A 17,936-nucleotide genomic window follows, 5' to 3' on the forward strand; every position below is an offset into this window, starting at 1 on the left:
ACCAGTTGCCCAAGATCCGCCTGTCTCACATTGTTAAAGGCTCTTCAAAAGGGCTCGTCCGGGATTTGAACCCGGGACCTCTCGCACCCAAAGCAAGAATCATACCGCTAGACCAACGAGCCATTTATTTCAAGACATTGTTTTGCAGTCGCCAGCAATGACGGTGAGAATATGCATTGACAGGTCGATGTTGCCAGGCCACAGTGGATCACGTGAGTGTTGGTGGTATACTTGTGAGCGTAGCTATCTTCCAAGCAGTTGACCAGGTTTCAGTTCAAATACTCTGTAATTCATCTCCTGAGTCTTTCAGATTCAATCTTCATTAGCTGTAACAGCAAGAAACAAATGAAGAAAGAGCTAAATGTAGATTTTAACAATTAAAAAGTAGAAATCAAAATCAATTGGATCTCATTTCATTTGATCCGATTGACGCACCGGTATGTGAATAAAAAAACAAAAAAACATTGGAATCTCTCAGTTTTAAATTAGAAATGTCACACATTTTGCACTGGATGCTTCTCAGTCCTACCATAACTGCTGATGTTACACCTCTGCATTTTTGGTGAAATGTGGCAGAGCGAGAGCAATGTTTGTCAAAACATGACACATCCCTAAAATCTGTCTTCTCATACAAATGTCTATAGCTTCAGAACGGTTTGACCTACAAAATAGTTTGCCCATTCTTTGGAAAGGGGAGACTCTCACAAACACAATGCTGTTCTCAGTTTTGCTCTACGACCCCCACAAGTGTCAAGGGACTCGTCTGAAGGTAACCTATGTCCCGGTAAAAGGACAGGTTTTTTAACCAAGGAAGAAATTAATACATGTTGTGCGATGCTGAACCCACTAGTGCAGAGCACAATGGATTAGCAGTCCATTGCCTTAATCACTTGCACTCCAGTGGTAGCAGTCGCCCCTCCAACCAGTTGCCCAAGATCCGCCTGTCTCACATCGTTAAAGGCTCTTCAAAAGGGCTCGTCCGGGATTTGAACCCGGGACCTCTCGCACCCAAAGCGAGAATCATACCCCTAGACCAACGAGCCATTTATTTCAAGACATTGTTTTGCAGTCGCCAGCAATGACGGTGAGAATATGCATTGACAGGTCGATGTTGCCAGGCCACAGTGGATCACGTGAGTGTTGGTGGTATACTTGTGAGCATAGCTATCTTCCAAGCAGTTGACCAGGTTTCAGTTCAAATACTCTGTAATTCATCTCCTGAGTCTTTCAGATTCAATCTTCATTAGCTGTAACAGCAAGAAACAAATGAAGAAAGAGCTAAATGTAGATTTTAACAATTAAAAAGTAGACATCAAAATCAATTGGATCTCATTTCATTTGATCCGATTGACGCACCGGTATGTGAATAAAAAAACAAAAAAACATTGGAATCTCTCAGTTTTAAATTAGAAATGTCACACATTTTGCACTGGATGCTTCTCAGTCCTACCATAACTGCTGATGTTACACCTCTGCATTTTTGGTGAAATGTGGCAGAGCGAGAGCAATGTTTGTCAAAACATGACACATCCCTAAAATCTGTCTTCTCATACAAATGTCTATAGCTTCAGAACGGTTTGACCTACAAAATAGTTTGCCCATTCTTTGGAAAGGGGAGACTCTCACAAACACAATGCTGTTCTCAGTTTTGCTCTACGACCCCCACAAGTGTCAAGGGACTCGTCTGAAGGTAACCTATGTCCCAGTAAAAGGACAGGTTTTTTAACCAAGGAAGAAATTAATGCATGTTGTGCGATGCTGAACCCACTAGTGCAGAGCACAATGGATTAGCAGTCCATTGCCTTAATCACTTGCACTCCAGTGGTAGCAGTCGCCCCTCCAACCAGTTGCCCAAGATCCGCCTGTCTCACATCGTTAAAGGCTCTTCAAAAGGGCTCGTCCGGGATTTGAACCCGGGACCTCTCGCACCCAAAGCGAGAATCATACCCCTAGACCAACGAGCCATTTATTTCAAGACATTGTTTTGCAGTCGCCAGCAATGACGGTGAGAATATGCATTGACAGGTCGATGTTGCCAGGCCACAGTGGATCACGTGAGTGTTGGTGGTATACTTGTGAGCATAGCTATCTTCCAAGCAGTTGACCAGGTTTCAGTTCAAATACTCTGTAATTCATCTCCTGAGTCTTTCAGATTCAATCTTCATTAGCTGTAACAGCAAGAAACAAATGAAGAAAGAGCTAAATGTAGATTTTAACAATTAAAAAGTAGACATCAAAATCAATTGGATCTCATTTCATTTGATCCGATTGACGCACCGGTATGTGAATAAAAAAACAAAAAAACATTGGAATCTCTCAGTTTTAAATTAGAAATGTCACACATTTTGCACTGGATGCTTCTCAGTCCTACCATAACTGCTGATGTTACACCTCTGCATTTTTGGTGAAATGTGGCAGAGCGAGAGCAATGTTTGTCAAAACATGACACATCCCTAAAATCTGTCTTCTCATACAAATGTCTATAGCTTCAGAACGGTTTGACCTACAAAATAGTTTGCCCATTCTTTGGAAAGGGGAGACTCTCACAAACACAATGCTGTTCTCAGTTTTGCTCTACGACCCCCACAAGTGTCAAGGGACTCGTCTGAAGGTAACCTATGTCCCGGTAAAATGACAGGTTTTTTAACCAAGGAAGAAATTAATGCATGTTGTGCGATGCTGAACCCACTAGTGCAGAGCACAATGGATTAGCATTCCATTACCTTAATCACTTGTCCACCTGGTCCTGCGCTCCAGTGGTAGCAGTCGCCCCTCCAACCAGTTGCCCAAGATCCGCCTGTCTCACATTGTTAAAGGCTCTTCAAAAGGGCTCGTCCGGGATTTGAACCCGGGACCTCTCGCACCCAAAGCGAGAATCATAGCCCTAGACCAACGAGCCATTTATTTCAAGACATTGTTTTGCAGTCGCCAGCAATGACGGTGAGAATATGCATTGACAGGTCGATGTTGCCAGGCCACAGTGGATCACGTGAGTGTTGGTGGTATACTTGTGAGCATAGCTATCTTCCAAGCAGTTGACCAGGTTTCAGTTCAAATACTCTGTAATTCATCTCCTGAGTCTTTCAGATTCAATCTTCATTAGCTGTAACAGCAAGAAACAAATGAAGAAAGAGCTAAATGTAGATTTGAACAATTAAAAAGTAGACATCAAAATCAATTGGATCTCATTTCATTTGATCCGATTGACGCACCGGTATGTGAATAAAAAAACAAAAAAACATTGGAATCTCTCAGTTTTAAATTAGAAATGTCACACATTTTGCACTGGATGCTTCTCAGTCCTACCATAACTGCTGATGTTACACCTCTGCATTTTTGGTGAAATGTGGCAGAGCGAGAGCAATGTTTGTCAAAACATGACACATCCCTAAAATCTGTCTTCTCATACAAATGTCTATAGCTTCAGAACGGTTTGACCTACAAAATAGTTTGCCCATTCTTTGGAAAGGGGAGACTCTCACAAACACAATACTGTTCTCAGTTTTGCTCTACGACCCCCACAAGTGTCAAGGGACTTGTCTGAAGGTAACCTATGTCCCGGTAAAAGGACAGGTTTTTTAACCAAGGAAGAAATTAATACATGTTGTGCGATGCTGAACCCACTAGTGCAGAGCACAATGGATTAGCAGTCCATTGCCTTAATCACTTGTCCACCTGGTCCTGCACTCCAGTGGTAGCAGTCGCCCCTCCAACCAGTTGCCCAAGATCCGCCTGTCTCACATTGTTAAAGGCTCTTCAAAAGGGCTCGTCCGGGATTTGAACCCGGGACCTCTCGCACCCAAAGCGAGAATCATACCCCTAGACCAACGAGCCATTTATTTCAAGACATTGTTTTGCAGTCGCCAGCAATGACGGTGAGAATATGCATTGACAGGTCGATGTTGCCAGGCCACAGTGGATCACGTGAGTGTTGGTGGTATACTTGTGAGCGTAGCTATCTTCCAAGCAGTTGACCAGGTTTCAGTTCAAATACTCTGTAATTCATCTCCTGAGTCTTTCAGATTCAATCTTCATTAGCTGTAACAGCAAGAAACAAATGAAGAAAGAGCTAAATGTAGATTTTAACAATTAAAAAGTAGACATCAAAATCAATTGGATCTCATTTCATTTGATCCGATTGACGCACCGGTATGTGAATAAAAAAACAAAAAAACATTGGAATCTCTCAGTTTTAAATTAGAAATGTCACACATTTTGCACTGGATGCTTCTCAGTCCTACCATAACTGCTGATGTTACACCTCTGCATTTTTGGTGAAATGTGGCAGAGCGAGAGCAATGTTTGTCAAAACATGACACATCCCTAAAATCTGTCTTCTCATACAAATGTCTATAGCTTCAGAACGGTTTGACCTACAAAATAGTTTGCCCATTCTTTGGAAAGGGGAGACTCTCACAAACACAATACTGTTCTCAGTTTTGCTCTACGACCCCCACAAGTGTCAAGGGACTTGTCTGAAGGTAACCTATGTCCCGGTAAAAGGACAGGTTTTTTAACCAAGGAAGAAATTAATACATGTTGTGCGATGCTGAACCCACTAGTGCAGAGCACAATGGATTAGCAGTCCATTGCCTTAATCACTTGTCCACCTGGTCCTGCACTCCAGTGGTAGCAGTCGCCCCTCCAACCAGTTGCCCAAGATCCGCCTGTCTCACATTGTTAAAGGCTCTTCAAAAGGGCTCGTCCGGGATTTGAACCCGGGACCTCTCGCACCCAAAGCGAGAATCATACCCCTAGACCAACGAGCCATTTATTTCAAGACATTGTTTTGCAGTCGCCAGCAATGACGGTGAGAATATGCATTGACAGGTCGATGTTGCCAGGCCACAGTGGATCACGTGAGTGTTGGTGGTATACTTGTGAGCGTAGCTATCTTCCAAGCAGTTGACCAGGTTTCAGTTCAAATACTCTGTAATTCATCTCCTGAGTCTTTCAGATTCAATCTTCATTAGCTGTAACAGCAAGAAACAAATGAAGAAAGAGCTAAATGTAGATTTTAACAATTAAAAAGTAGACATCAAAATCAATTGGATCTCATTTCATTTGATCCGATTGACGCACCGGTATGTGAATAAAAAAACAAAAAAACATTGGAATCTCTCAGTTTTAAATTAGAAATGTCACACATTTTGCACTGGATGCTTCTCAGTCCTACCATAACTGCTGATGTTACACCTCTGCATTTTTGGTGAAATGTGGCAGAGCGAGAGCAATGTTTGTCAAAACATGACACATCCCTAAAATCTGTCTTCTCATACAAATGTCTATAGCTTCAGAACGGTTTGACCTACAAAATAGTTTGCCCATTCTTTGGAAAGGGGAGACTCTCACAAACACAATGCTGTTCTCAGTTTTGCTCTACGACCCCCACAAGTGTCAAGGGACTCGTCTGAAGGTAACCTATGTCCCGGTAAAAGGACAGGTTTTTTAACCAAGGAAGAAATTAATACATGTTATGCGATGCTGAACCCACTAGTGCAGAGCACAATGGATTAGCAGTCCATTGCCTTAATCACTTGTCCACCTGGTCCTGCACTCCAGTGGTAGCAGTCGCCCCTCCAACCAGTTGCCCAAGATCCGCCTGTCTCACATTGTTAAAGGCTCTTCAAAAGGGCTCGTCCGGGATTTGAACCCGGGACTTCTCGCACCCAAAGCGAGAATCATACCCCTAGACCAACGAGCCATTTATTTCAAGACATTGTTTTGCAGTCGCCAGCAATGACGGTGAGAATATGCATTGACAGGTCGATGTTGCCAGGCCACAGTGGATCACGTGAGTGTTGGTGGTATACTTGTGAGCATAGCTATCTTCCAAGCAGTTGACCAGGTTTCAGTTCAAATACTCTGTAATTCATCTCCTGAGTCTTTCAGATTCAATCTTCATTAGCTGTAACAGCAAGAAACAAATGAAGAAAGAGCTAAATGTAGATTTTAACAATTAAAAAGTAGACATCAAAATCAATTGGATCTCATTTCATTTGATCCGATTGACGCACCGGTATGTGAATAAAAAAACAAAAAAACATTGGAATCTCTCAGTTTTAAATTAGAAATGTCACACATTTTGCACTGGATGCTTCTCAGTCCTACCATAACTGCTGATGTTACACCTCTGCATTTTTGGTGAAATGTGGCAGAGCGAGAGCAATGTTTGTCAAAACATGACACATCCCTAAAATCTGTCTTCTCATACAAATGTCTATAGCTTCAGAACGGTTTGACCTACAAAATAGTTTGCCCATTCTTTGGAAAGGGGAGACTCTCACAAACACAATACTGTTCTCAGTTTTGCTCTACGACCCCCACAAGTGTCAAGGGACTTGTCTGAAGGTAACCTATGTCCCGGTAAAAGGACAGGTTTTTTAACCAAGGAAGAAATTAATACATGTTGTGCGATGCTGAACCCACTAGTGCAGAGCACAATGGATTAGCAGTCCATTGCCTTAATCACTTGTCCACCTGGTCCTGCGCTCCAGTGGTAGCAGTCGCCCCTCCAACCAGTTGCCCAAGATCCGCCTGTCTCAAATTGTTAAAGGCTCTTCAAATGGGCTCGTCCGGGATTTGAACCCGGGACCTCTCGCACCCAAAGCGAGAATCATACCCCTAGACCAACGAGCCATTTATTTCAAGACATTGTTTTGCAGTCGCCAGCAATGACGGTGAGAATATGCATTGACAGGTCGATGTTGCCAGGCCACAGTGGATCACGTGAGTGTTGGTGGTATACTTGTGAGCATAGCTATCTTCCAAGCAGTTGACCAGGTTTCAGTTCAAATACTCTGTAATTCATCTCCTGAGTCTTTCAGATTCAATCTTCATTAGCTGTAACAGCAAGAAACAAATGAAGAAAGAGCTAAATGTAGATTTTAACAATTAAAAAGTAGACATCAAAATCAATTGGATCTCATTTCATTTGATCCGATTGACGCACCGGTATGTGAATAAAAAAACAAAAAAACATTGGAATCTCTCAGTTTTAAATTAGAAATGTCACACATTTTGCACTGGATGCTTCTCAGTCCTACCATAACTGCTGATGTTACACCTCTGCATTTTTGGTGAAATGTGGCAGAGCGAGAGCAATGTTTGTCAAAACATGACACATCCCTAAAATCTGTCTTCTCATACAAATGTCTATAGCTTCAGAACGGTTTGACCTATGTAGTGGCAAATCGGTTCAAATATGACACAACCAAGAACTTTGTGAAAATCAATATAGACTTTTAATACAACAGTATCATAAGCCGGAGCGGTCCGCGGAACACACACACTTTTTCAGAGCCCTCGCTCTGAGTTATACACCTACCATATAAGTCCCTCCCATATGCAAATTAAGTTACATCCCAATCCGTGCTTCCTGCTTGTTCAGCCCAATAACACCCCCATCTGCTTTCCATTAGATCCTAATGGTGACAAGACCCTTGCTTTGACCCTTCACTCAGCTTAATGCGTTCTCCTGTTTGTGTGTTATCTAGGGTCAGCAGACTATGTGTCTCTTCTGTTTTTAGCATGCTCAGCTATACTAAAAATACTATACATTCCCCTTTCCTGTGGCCTGTGTTCATACCCTGTAATTAACTCCATGTGTCCCTTTTGGTGTCTTTCATCTCCTTTAGCTTTAGGGTGCCTAGCTGTTCTGGTCGCCTTCTCTTCATATGGTTGTCTAAGATCAAACAGACTTGTCTCCTGTGATGTGATTGATGTCTGTAATCCATCAATTGGTCCTTTGGCTGACCCCCTCCTTAGATAACCTCTGACCTTTGTATGTCCAGCTGCCCTAGGTGTTGCCCTCTCCCATGGCCCCACTCTGGCTTCCTGTCCTATACAATAGACAATGTACCTTACCAGAATGGCAAATGCCATTATATAGGACAATATATTTATCCATATATGTACCTAATTTCTCCCACATAACCCCCCTCTGGTGCTTTAATAAGCACCAAAAACTTAAAAAGGACATATGGAACATAATATCAACAGTCGATTATCAAAAAAAATATTTTTAAATAAAAAAATAAAAAATAATTAAAAAATAAAACTTCCTAATCACCTACACCAAACATCTCTAGTATTTCATAAGAGTAAAATATCTAGTTCGGTATAGAAACAAAAAATAATACATTATCTTTTGTTAAAGCATGAGCATGTAAATACATAACCTTGTCTGAGGTTCTCAGCTACGCAAAAAATAAAAATATATATAATAAAGCAATGAGTCAAATAATAAATTGAATATGAGAAAACACTAGGCCTCCATGCAGTTACAAAATAAAATTGACACATCATTCTAAATTTAAGCTTTCCACATGATTCTCCCTCTCAGACACCTCTCCAACAACCGTGATACCATCAATACCAATCTCTGTTAGAAGATTAAGGACATGGTCCGTAGACACTTGTAACCGGGATATCCCACTGTTACCTACATGTTTTTAAATATAACCTAGCATTTTAGAAGGCAAAACTAACTTTTAATTAAAAGAAACCAGATATATTCATTGATATACCTATAAAAACATTTGACAAAACATACTAAAACACAAGGCCGTGAGCAAAAGTAGACCTTACATAACACCTCTTGTACTTACTACGGAAATGACCCTTTTTGTGGATATGCATCAGTTGACTTTCTTATGAATTTGGAATGACAGCATAACTGTCCATTTTCATCAGTATAGTGGCCTGGCCTACCCGGCACAGGATCAACTATCACCGGAGTGTCAGCTCTACTTACAAACATCTGTTTAACCGTTGTCTGGATCACAAGTGATTTCACCCAGGGTAAAACACAACAAAATACAATACCCAGAGCCAATAACCCCCCTTCCAGCATAAAGGCCGTCCTAGCAAACATGGCTCCCTATTTCCCCAATGCTAAGTCCAACCAATCCCAAACATGAGAGTCCACCCCAGCATTTTTCTTAACCTCTTTTCTTAACCCTTTAAGTTTAGCCATAGCGACAGCAAAGAATCCATTAGGCGCAGTGTTATTGGGAATAAAGGTGCAACAATCATCCCCGAACATAACAAACTCCACCCTTCTCTGCAAAAAGCCAATTGAGAGCCTGTCTATTTTGGCAAGACATTTTACTGGTATCCTGTACCTATTCCCCCAACGCCGTTAAAGCCGAGTCAGTATAGTTAATGAATCTCTGTTGGTTATAGTATATGTAATTAATCCACTCTAAGTTCTTATTTGATGTTATCCACAAAAATTAAGATTCAAATCCAGATTTAACTTCATCTCTTGCCTTGAACTCCCAACCCAGTCTAATTTAATATGGTTCTGCCTCTAGTGCTCCCTCGAGCAATCCTACATTCTATGTCACACAAGGGAATGTAGTATTTTCTCTGAATATTGAACATTTTACATTTAACGCATTCTTCAAATGATGCAGGTTCAGGTACTATCAAAAGATCAGACAAAGGTGATTTTCTACACAAAATACAATTGTCCCTCCTATGTTTATTTCTGCTGTATACTTAGCCTAATCGTACCACTCATTCTTCACTATTCATTTCATGTGGTGTCCTTGAGTGGTTCAGAGTCTGGTATGTCTGTGTCTGTCATCTTTGCAATGTTCTTATCTTGAGGTAGGTCATTAAAGTTAGTCAAAAAGTTCAAAATGTCAGTAAAGAACCCTCCTGGTTCTGATGCTTTCTAGCTACCACAGGCTCTTCCTGTTTAGGTATTGGCGTAAGACCAATTCTGAATGACTGAGGAACTACTCCCTTCAGCCAATCTTGTTCTCATTATTTCACCTATTAATTCTTCACCTTCAACTGGTTCAATCTGATTCATGGTGAGCACCCACTCGTCTACTTCTTTGGTTAACGTCAGGTCACATCCTTTTGAGTCCCAAATGACTTCTCTCTTCGTTCGATTATATGTCCATCCACCGAATGCAATCTCCGGTAAGGGTTTGATCCTTTTGTCTTCTATTCTTCTGTTTCAGTTATATGTTGAGGTGGGACAGAGATTCTAACCTTGTCAGTCTTTTTAGATTGTTTGACTGGTTCCTCTCTTCTCTTCCTGTTTCCACCCTACATCTTGATTGTGCGTGAGTCTGTTGTTGCTATTCTAGCGTTCACTGTTACTTCTGTTATGTCAATATCATTGTTCTTCTATGGGTCTAACTTCAATTGTTCATTATGGAGACAATTCAAGAGCTGAAAAGTCAATTTTGGGGAAATCCCCATTTCTTTCATCTTGCAAGATTTCTCCTTCTGCTCTTGGTAAGGCTTCTCCTCTGCTTTCTTCACTTGTTGTTCCTGATAAGGCTTCTCCTCCACTCTCTTCGCATGTTGTTCCCTCCTCAGCCCGAACTGGGCTTCCATCTGGGAAGGCGTCCATTTCAGGGAAGAGATGTTCCCCTTCTTTAGGCGATACCTCGGGGTCCCACTGTAGAAGGCTTCCGTCAACAAAGCCTGCCCCAACAAGTATATCATCAGGAGTGGCAGACATGTTACCCCCTCCCACTTCTGGGCTTTCTGGCCATACTGGAGGAAACTTTGGTTGTTTGTCTCTTTTCTTTTCAGGCTCTTTTTCCCTGGTCGGTTCTTCTGAGTGTGTTAGCCGATGCACTCGTTGTATCTGGTCTGCCATTTTCTTGATTCCTCCCCGGCGCTTTGATCGATTCCGCTGCTCCTGCTCCCTCCGGGGTCCCTTCTGGTGAATCAGCATCCTCTGTGTCCTCATCTCTGTATGGTTGTGTCCTTCTCTCCGTCGGGACTCGGGTGCAGTGGTTTAGATGATACCACGTCTTGCTTCCTTTCACTTGGACGGCCGTGTTTGTGGCTGTTGCCACCTCGTAGGGTCCTTCCCTCCTCGGCTGATCCCACTTCCTTCGGAACACTCAAACGTAGACTCGATCTCCTGGTATCACTGGGAGAGATCCTTCTGGTCCCCTTGGATCATCAGATGTGGAACCTCTCATCCTGGTTCAGATTTCTGCCTTCTTTCTGTGGGGCATTCATACTTAGAGACTTATGGCCTCTGTTCTATGATTACACCATACATTCTCTTACTTCCATCACTCATCACACAAACTGACATTCCAGCTGAAGCTGGAGAACACTTCTCCATCTGGTTTCCTAAACATAAGACTTGGAAAACAAAGGACAAAACATAACAGTATTGACAATGTTATGTGTTATGCATGACTGTATTAATGAATACTGAAATCTGAGACCATGACAATTCCCACTCTCTCTTCACCTGACTCTATGCCTCCAGGATACTTTTCTGCTGGACTCCACAAAAATGGAGGCCCTAATTGGCTTCCTCGTGCTTTCATCCAGTCTTCCCCTTTCGGCCGCAGGTTCTGAGAGGTGTTCCCAAACCATGTCATTTTTTACTTAGTTCCCCATCTGCTCTGTTTCAACTGATAAACATGTGCATAACCTTAAATCAACATTATTGCTTCTTAAAGTAATTCAACACGGAATGGGCTTCCACATTGAGCCTTCAACATGTGGTTTAGAGTACAACTACCCTAACATATATCCTTATTCACATGATACATTATCAAATAAAACAAATAACCCCCAAACTCAACCCAGTATGTCTACAGTAGAATCTAGTCTCTCTCTTTTGTTTTGTTTCACGTCCTCTGTCATGGTGTTTTCAAGCTCACCCATTATTCAGCTGGACTTTACTTCTTGTGAGACTTATGCACCCACCAAAGAGAGACATGACAATCTTTACCACTGCAGGTGCTGTAAGAAGTATATCCCCAGCCCGATGTATCTTGATGTACACTCAGTCTCCAGAATTCAGCCTATGCCCTTCCATCTGGCCTCTTATGTGCTGTTTTTTCCTGAGGACATACACACTAACACATGGGTTATTTCCTGACAACAGACTTTCTTCTTATAGCAGGATCACTAAATCTTAATTTTTAAATAACAGCCCTATGTAAACATTCTGTCTTAAATACCTGGCCTCCTGCCACAAAAATATTCATAATGATAGCCAAATTATGGTCCCTACCGTAACTGCTGCAAGAATTGCATGTAATCAGTCAAGTGTTTTCTAGTTGGAAGAATATCCAATCCTAACAAAACTAAGTCCTAAGCTTCTTCAAAATGCCACTACTTATTACTTTTACCATAATCTAGGTGTGTGTAATGTTCTATCTACTTTTAGAATTGTCCCTATATTTTTACAAGACCAACTGTCCTTCCTTTTCTGTGAATTATCTTGTCTATCAATATACACTGTTTCTAGAAATAACACCCCCCCCTTGTTACCATAACCTTCATATGAGCCCCCAATGTAGTTACAGTTTTTCTAACCCATAACACATAAGTCACTACTTCTAATTTCCTTCCATAGTTTGATACATACTTAAACATTCTCAAATCATTTTTAGTCAATTTATATCAGTCCCTCCTCAGGAAAAATATACACTCTTATTTTCCTCAAACCAAAAATAAATTGACCAAACAAGAAAAATGGTAAAGTAAATTATAATAACTGCATATTTGCTATAAATTACCACTATTTGTAATGTCTTCTTCATCCTTGGGTGTTATCACACAACAGACTATACTTTTTATTAAATTACTTATTACTCCAATTACAATGATATTGTAAAATAAAAGAAACAAAAACCTTTAATTTAATATTCTGCAAGTTCTGTCAATCAACCTGTCTCAGGATTAGTTTCCAGAGCTTCCCTAGGCCTAGTAAATTTAAACAGTCCTATATTCAAAACATAACTAAATGTTGTTTATTAATTGTCCAACCCAATATTCAAAATAACAGTCCTTAGTGCTTACTTTAACTCAAATTTGACCTTCTCAATTCAATTCATCATCCCTTTAATAATTAACATTTTACTAAAAACTTTTAGTACCAGTAATATCTATTTTACCATGCACCCTTTTACCTCTGTTTTTCTGTCATGAGTGGCCTAGTAATAAAAGGTCATTATCCCAATCCCCTTTAGTCTTTCTTCTCCCAGTACATATCATTCCAGATACAGTTCACAGGTCATCAGACACAGTTGTCCCACACTATTCAGCCAGTAGGGTGGGTTTGAGTTTCACACCCACTTGGTGTTATGATAGTCTCTCCCAAGCATTAATGCAGTCTGACATTACATTTCCATGATAACTCCCTTATTCTACTAGCGATCTCTCAGATGAGTTACAGATTATGTAGTTATCATCATAACCCTTGCAGAAACCCCCACTCCAATAACCTATTTGGAGTAACTGTTATCCCTTGTTTACATATATTTCCATTTTATATGTAGCATGAACAAAGCACATTTTGTATTTACCCAAAGACCATAACCCCAGGGAACTGATATGTTCTCCTATAACCCCATGTTAAATAAAAATAAACCTATTTGAATAACTAGTCAATTCAAGATTACAACTCTTCATCTTTTTCCCAAGGAAATAATGGAATTTCAAAGTGATTGTACACTTTGAATAGAGACTGGTGTTTCTCAATCATTTTATAATTAAATCCCACTTGTTCCAACAATTTCTAGTGAAGTTGATCAATCTTCAAGGGAAATTCTTAGGGTTCAGGGCATTTGACACCATTAAAATGTTTCCACTCTCCTTTCTTTAGAAACAACCCAAATACATTTTCAAAAACATTTCCATCCTTCTGCATACCCAATTTGAAACTGAACTGAAAAAACCCTTCCAAAGGAAACCCACTATCGCATATAGGCCAAGAATACACATGAGCCGGCCTCACTTATCCGAAACTCCAGTTATAGCCTTAACCAGATACTAAGATTTTTAGTGGCCAAAATATCTCTAACTGCTTTCCTCAGTACTACAGTTTCCAATGACATTTTGACCAGAGAACATGTAACCCCTTTTTTTCTGGAAAAGAAATGTACATTTCGTTAACATTCACCATGCCACCCTCTAAATCAGCAAGCTAATAGTATTACATATACTAAAATCCCCTTACATTTCCCGAGCATGCGACAGAAGCTCCAGCCATACACAGAACGCACAATTCCCCCCTGCTCGGCCATCTGTATCCTACCCTTAGAAATTGAATACACCCATACTCTACAATTTGCTTTTCTTCTAACTATTTTTACCACGCTTGTGATTTTTCATATACGTTTATTTTCCGTATTTTGACGCTAATAACAACTTCTCCACGCATTTTATCACCACTGAAACCGCCATTTTAATGCAAAACGACTCCGAGTGGGGCTATTTGTAAATTACATCGGTACCTTACTATAAGTTAGGTAAAACGTGATCTAGTACGTATTTCATCACATAAACTGTACTCTCTATGAACCACTTTTTGATTAATCAGAGACTATACACCGCTTGGTGAAAACTTCATTCGTACTAACCTTAGAACGATCAGTTGTTGTTCTTTTAAAACGGGTGTAAATTCCTGTATTTCTGCATTCTCTGCTATCGCATTCCAGTGTCATCTTACACTAATTTTCCCCCACACTAGTTAGCCCTGCTCTACAACTTCTTACACTTCCCCCATCGTAATGTATTTCTGATGATATAATGTTAATTAACATTAAAACGCTGGTAAGTTAAGCTTCTTGTTATAGTTTTATGTGATCGTTCCAATTCATTATTTTATTTATCCTGTTTACCGGGTAATGTTGCCCTACATTGTAGCAAACCGCTCCTTCATATTCAAATCGAATTGGTAGAATTAACGTGCGCTTCTTTCAGCGACTCTATGGCTTTATTAAATTTCGCTATCTCTATATTCCCGGGAGAAACAGTCCATTTGTTTCCATGCCACTATTTATTTTTCCTAAACTCTCCCATCGCATTATATACTTTATTTACTATTTTCCAAGGTAGATCTACCCTACTTTCTCAAATAATAATTTATTAGTCACATCACTTAATACCTCCTATTAAAACCTACTCTATAATGTCTACAACTGTATTACTGAATACTACAGAAGCCTTAATGTCTTATTCTAGTACAGCACCTCAAATATCACTGTGTTTTTATCTTTGCTTATACTATTACTTTAACTTTATTCAATGTATTAAATCCTATTTCATATAATTTTCCTTCTAATTCAGCTTATTTATAATGTCTGCACTTTCTTATCTCTTTATTTATCCGCTTGCTATATTCTCTCTTAGCCTATTTTACTGTTTAATTCCTGAGGCTATTTTTAAATTGCAGCCTCCTATTTCGTTTACAGGGCTCGTGATATTTTTAATGTGTTCTAGACTTCTATTTTCATGCAATTCTCACTTTTGCCTAGATTTATTTTAACCAGTATATTTTAGTTTATCTGTATATTTTTAAGTTATTTCTTCCTACTTCGCATCCGTTTTATACTATCCATGCCTTGTTTAATACCTCTTTTTAACACCTATTGTAATTTTTACAATGGTCTTTTAACTCATTATCCAGTCAATGTTTTATGCTTATGTATAACTTATCTTGCCCAATATTTATCGATTTCGTTCCTCTTCCCAGTGAGAGTTAAATGCGCTCTCTTTCTCAAATTACACTTAGTTAACTGTCAGAGAGGCCTGCGCATTCCCAGTTGGTCACAGACACACAGCCTGTTCTTCCTCTTCTTTCTAATCTGCTCATTCATCACAAATAATTATATTACAGCATTCATTCAATCCTTTTGTCTTTACCTAAAAACAAAACAGTTTATTACCTAACTTAATTCACTTCCTCTACATAAGCTGGTATTATCCTATAGGATTTTTCACGCATACCCTTCGTTTTTACCTAAAAACGACCTATAGTTTATCCCCTAGTTTAATACACTTCCTCTACATAAACTGGTATTATCCTATAGGATTTTTACGACATGACGAGACTACTGTCTAATCGGATCAGCTTGTCTTCATATCCTATTCATCCACCCCGTATTGATCTTTATTCTACGTTAGAGCAATATCGTGGCGCGACCTACTGATTTATAAACCCCCGTTTAGCTAGACGGAGCGTTTTATATTCGCAGGATTTCCTTTTTCAGTTGAACGTCGCACAATCAGGCCAGCGTTCTTTCTGTGTTTTAAATATTCACCCGTACAGACCTTCATTTCAAAGCGGTAGCCATGTGTATTTATTTTCTAAATACTCATCCGTACAGACCTTTTCCTTGAAGCGGTAGCCATGAATGTTTATCTATCTACTTATCAATAAAGTAGCCTACCCATTCAGTCCTTCAGCTAAATATTTTGAAGCGGTATCGCAGGATTACTTATCAATAAAGTAACCTACCCATTCAGACCTTCTGGTAAATATTTTGAAGCGGTATCGCAGGACTTCTATAACTACTTATTTTATTCAAACCTTATAAGCAGATAGCTGTAACCCTGTGCCCAATCCCAGCCCCAACATGCCAGAATAACACACCCTACACCAGCGAAGTTCACAGCCCCCACCTACTTACTCACTAGACATGCATGCACATTCATTATACAATTTCCAAGCTTACACACATGCATGCAAATTCATTGAATTTCAAAAAGTTCTTTCGTTTCTATAGTTTTTAGGAAATTTGAGAGAGAGAGACCTACTTGACGCTCCTCTTGCTGAGGCAGGATCTCTGAAGCGATCTACGCAAACATTTCACTGTTGTCTTACCTTAGCTGGGTGGCCACCCTTGTTTGCCCAGATCGTCCAAAGATCCCGCTGCCAGCCAAGAACGTTATTCAGTCCCTAATTCTCCTGGCAAGCTCGCCAATTATGTAGTGGCAAATCGGTTCAAATATGACACAACCAAGAACTTTGTGAAAATCAATATAGACTTTTAATACAACAGTATCATAAGCCGGAGCGGTCCGCGGAACACACACACTTTTTCAGAGCCCTCGCTCTGAGTTATACACCTACCATATAAGTCCCTCCCATATGCAAATTAAGTTACATCCCAATCCGTGCTTCCTGCTTGTTCAGCCCAATAACACCCCCATCTGCTTTCCATTAGATCCTAATGGTGACAAGACCCTTGCTTTGACCCTTCACTCAGCTTAATGCGTTCTCCTGTTTGTGTGTTATCTAGGGTCAGCACACTATGTGTCTCTTCTGTTTTTAGCATGCTCAGCTATACTAAAAATACTATACATTCCCCTTTCCTGTGGCCTGTGTTCATACCCTGTAATTAACTCCATGTGTCCCTTTTGGTGTCTTTCATCTCCTTTAGCTTTAGGGTGCCTAGCTGTTCTGGTCGCCTTCTCTTCATATGGTTGTCTAAGATCAAACAGACTTGTCTCCTGTGATGTGATTGATGTCTGTAATCCATCAATTGGTCCTTTGGCTGACCCCCTCCTTAGATAACCTCTGACCTTTGTATGTCCAGCTGCCCTAGGTGTTGCCCTCTCCCATGGCCCCACTCTGGCTTCCTGTCCTATACAATAGACAATGTACCTTACCAGAATGGCAAATGCCATTATATAGGACAATATATTTATCCATATATGTACCTAATTTCTCCCACACCTACAAAATAGTTTGCCCATTCTTTGGAAAGGGGAGACTCTCACAAACACAATGCTGTTCTCAGTTTTGCTCTACGACCCCCACAAGTGTCAAGGGACTCGTCTGAAGGTAACCTATGTCCCGGTAAAAGGACAGGTTTTTTAACCAAGGAAGAAATTAATGCATGTTGTGCGATGCTGAACCCACTAGTGCAGAGCACAATGGATTAGCAGTCCATTGCCTTAATCACTTGTCCACCTGGTCCTGCACTCCAGTGGTAGCAGTCGCCCCTCCAACCAGTTGCCCAAGATCCGCCTGTCTCACATTGTTAAAGGCTCTTCAAAAGGGCTCGTCCGGGATTTGAACCCGGGACTTCTCGCACCCAAAGCGAGAATCATACCCCTAGACCAACGAGCCATTTATTTCAAGACATTGTTTTGCAGTCGCCAGCAATGACGGTGAGAATATGCATTGACAGGTCGATGTTGCC

At 40.5% G+C, this 17,936-nt stretch overlaps 1 long non-coding RNA gene and 9 other non-coding genes across 10 annotated transcripts in view; all 10 read right to left on the reverse strand.

Annotated features, from left to right (window-relative positions):
* Nucleotides 1–50: 50 nt before the first annotated feature.
* Nucleotides 51–122, reverse strand: trnap-ugg. The gene has a single exon. It is a non-coding gene; the product is annotated as a tRNA-Pro (tRNA).
* Nucleotides 123–971: 849 nt separating this feature from the next.
* Nucleotides 972–1,043, reverse strand: trnap-ugg. Its single transcript has one exon. It is a non-coding gene; the product is annotated as a tRNA-Pro (tRNA).
* Nucleotides 1,044–1,892: 849 nt separating this feature from the next.
* trnap-ugg lies at nucleotides 1,893–1,964 on the reverse strand. Its single transcript has one exon. It is a non-coding gene; the product is annotated as a tRNA-Pro (tRNA).
* Nucleotides 1,965–2,827: 863 nt separating this feature from the next.
* trnap-ugg lies at nucleotides 2,828–2,899 on the reverse strand. Its single transcript has one exon. It is a non-coding gene; the product is annotated as a tRNA-Pro (tRNA).
* Nucleotides 2,900–3,762: 863 nt separating this feature from the next.
* trnap-ugg lies at nucleotides 3,763–3,834 on the reverse strand. Its single transcript has one exon. It is a non-coding gene; the product is annotated as a tRNA-Pro (tRNA).
* An 863-nt stretch (nucleotides 3,835–4,697) lies between these two features.
* trnap-ugg lies at nucleotides 4,698–4,769 on the reverse strand. The gene has a single exon. It is a non-coding gene; the product is annotated as a tRNA-Pro (tRNA).
* Nucleotides 4,770–5,632: 863 nt separating this feature from the next.
* trnap-ugg lies at nucleotides 5,633–5,704 on the reverse strand. Its single transcript has one exon. It is a non-coding gene; the product is annotated as a tRNA-Pro (tRNA).
* Nucleotides 5,705–6,567: 863 nt separating this feature from the next.
* Nucleotides 6,568–6,639, reverse strand: trnap-ugg. The gene has a single exon. It is a non-coding gene; the product is annotated as a tRNA-Pro (tRNA).
* A 582-nt stretch (nucleotides 6,640–7,221) lies between these two features.
* The window catches only part of LOC110511595, a 32,687-nt gene continuing 21,972 nt past the window's right edge, over nucleotides 7,222–17,936 (reverse strand). The window contains exon 3 of the long non-coding RNA XR_005043733.1: nucleotides 7,222–17,451. This is a non-coding gene — a long non-coding RNA (uncharacterized LOC110511595). The remainder of the gene's footprint in view (nucleotides 17,452–17,936) is intronic.
* Nucleotides 17,792–17,863, reverse strand: trnap-ugg. The gene has a single exon. It is a non-coding gene; the product is annotated as a tRNA-Pro (tRNA).

The sequence above is a fragment of the Oncorhynchus mykiss genome, unplaced genomic scaffold (assembly GCF_013265735.2).
Source record: "Oncorhynchus mykiss isolate Arlee unplaced genomic scaffold, USDA_OmykA_1.1 un_scaffold_356, whole genome shotgun sequence".
Taxonomy (NCBI): Eukaryota; Metazoa; Chordata; class Actinopteri; order Salmoniformes; family Salmonidae; genus Oncorhynchus; species Oncorhynchus mykiss.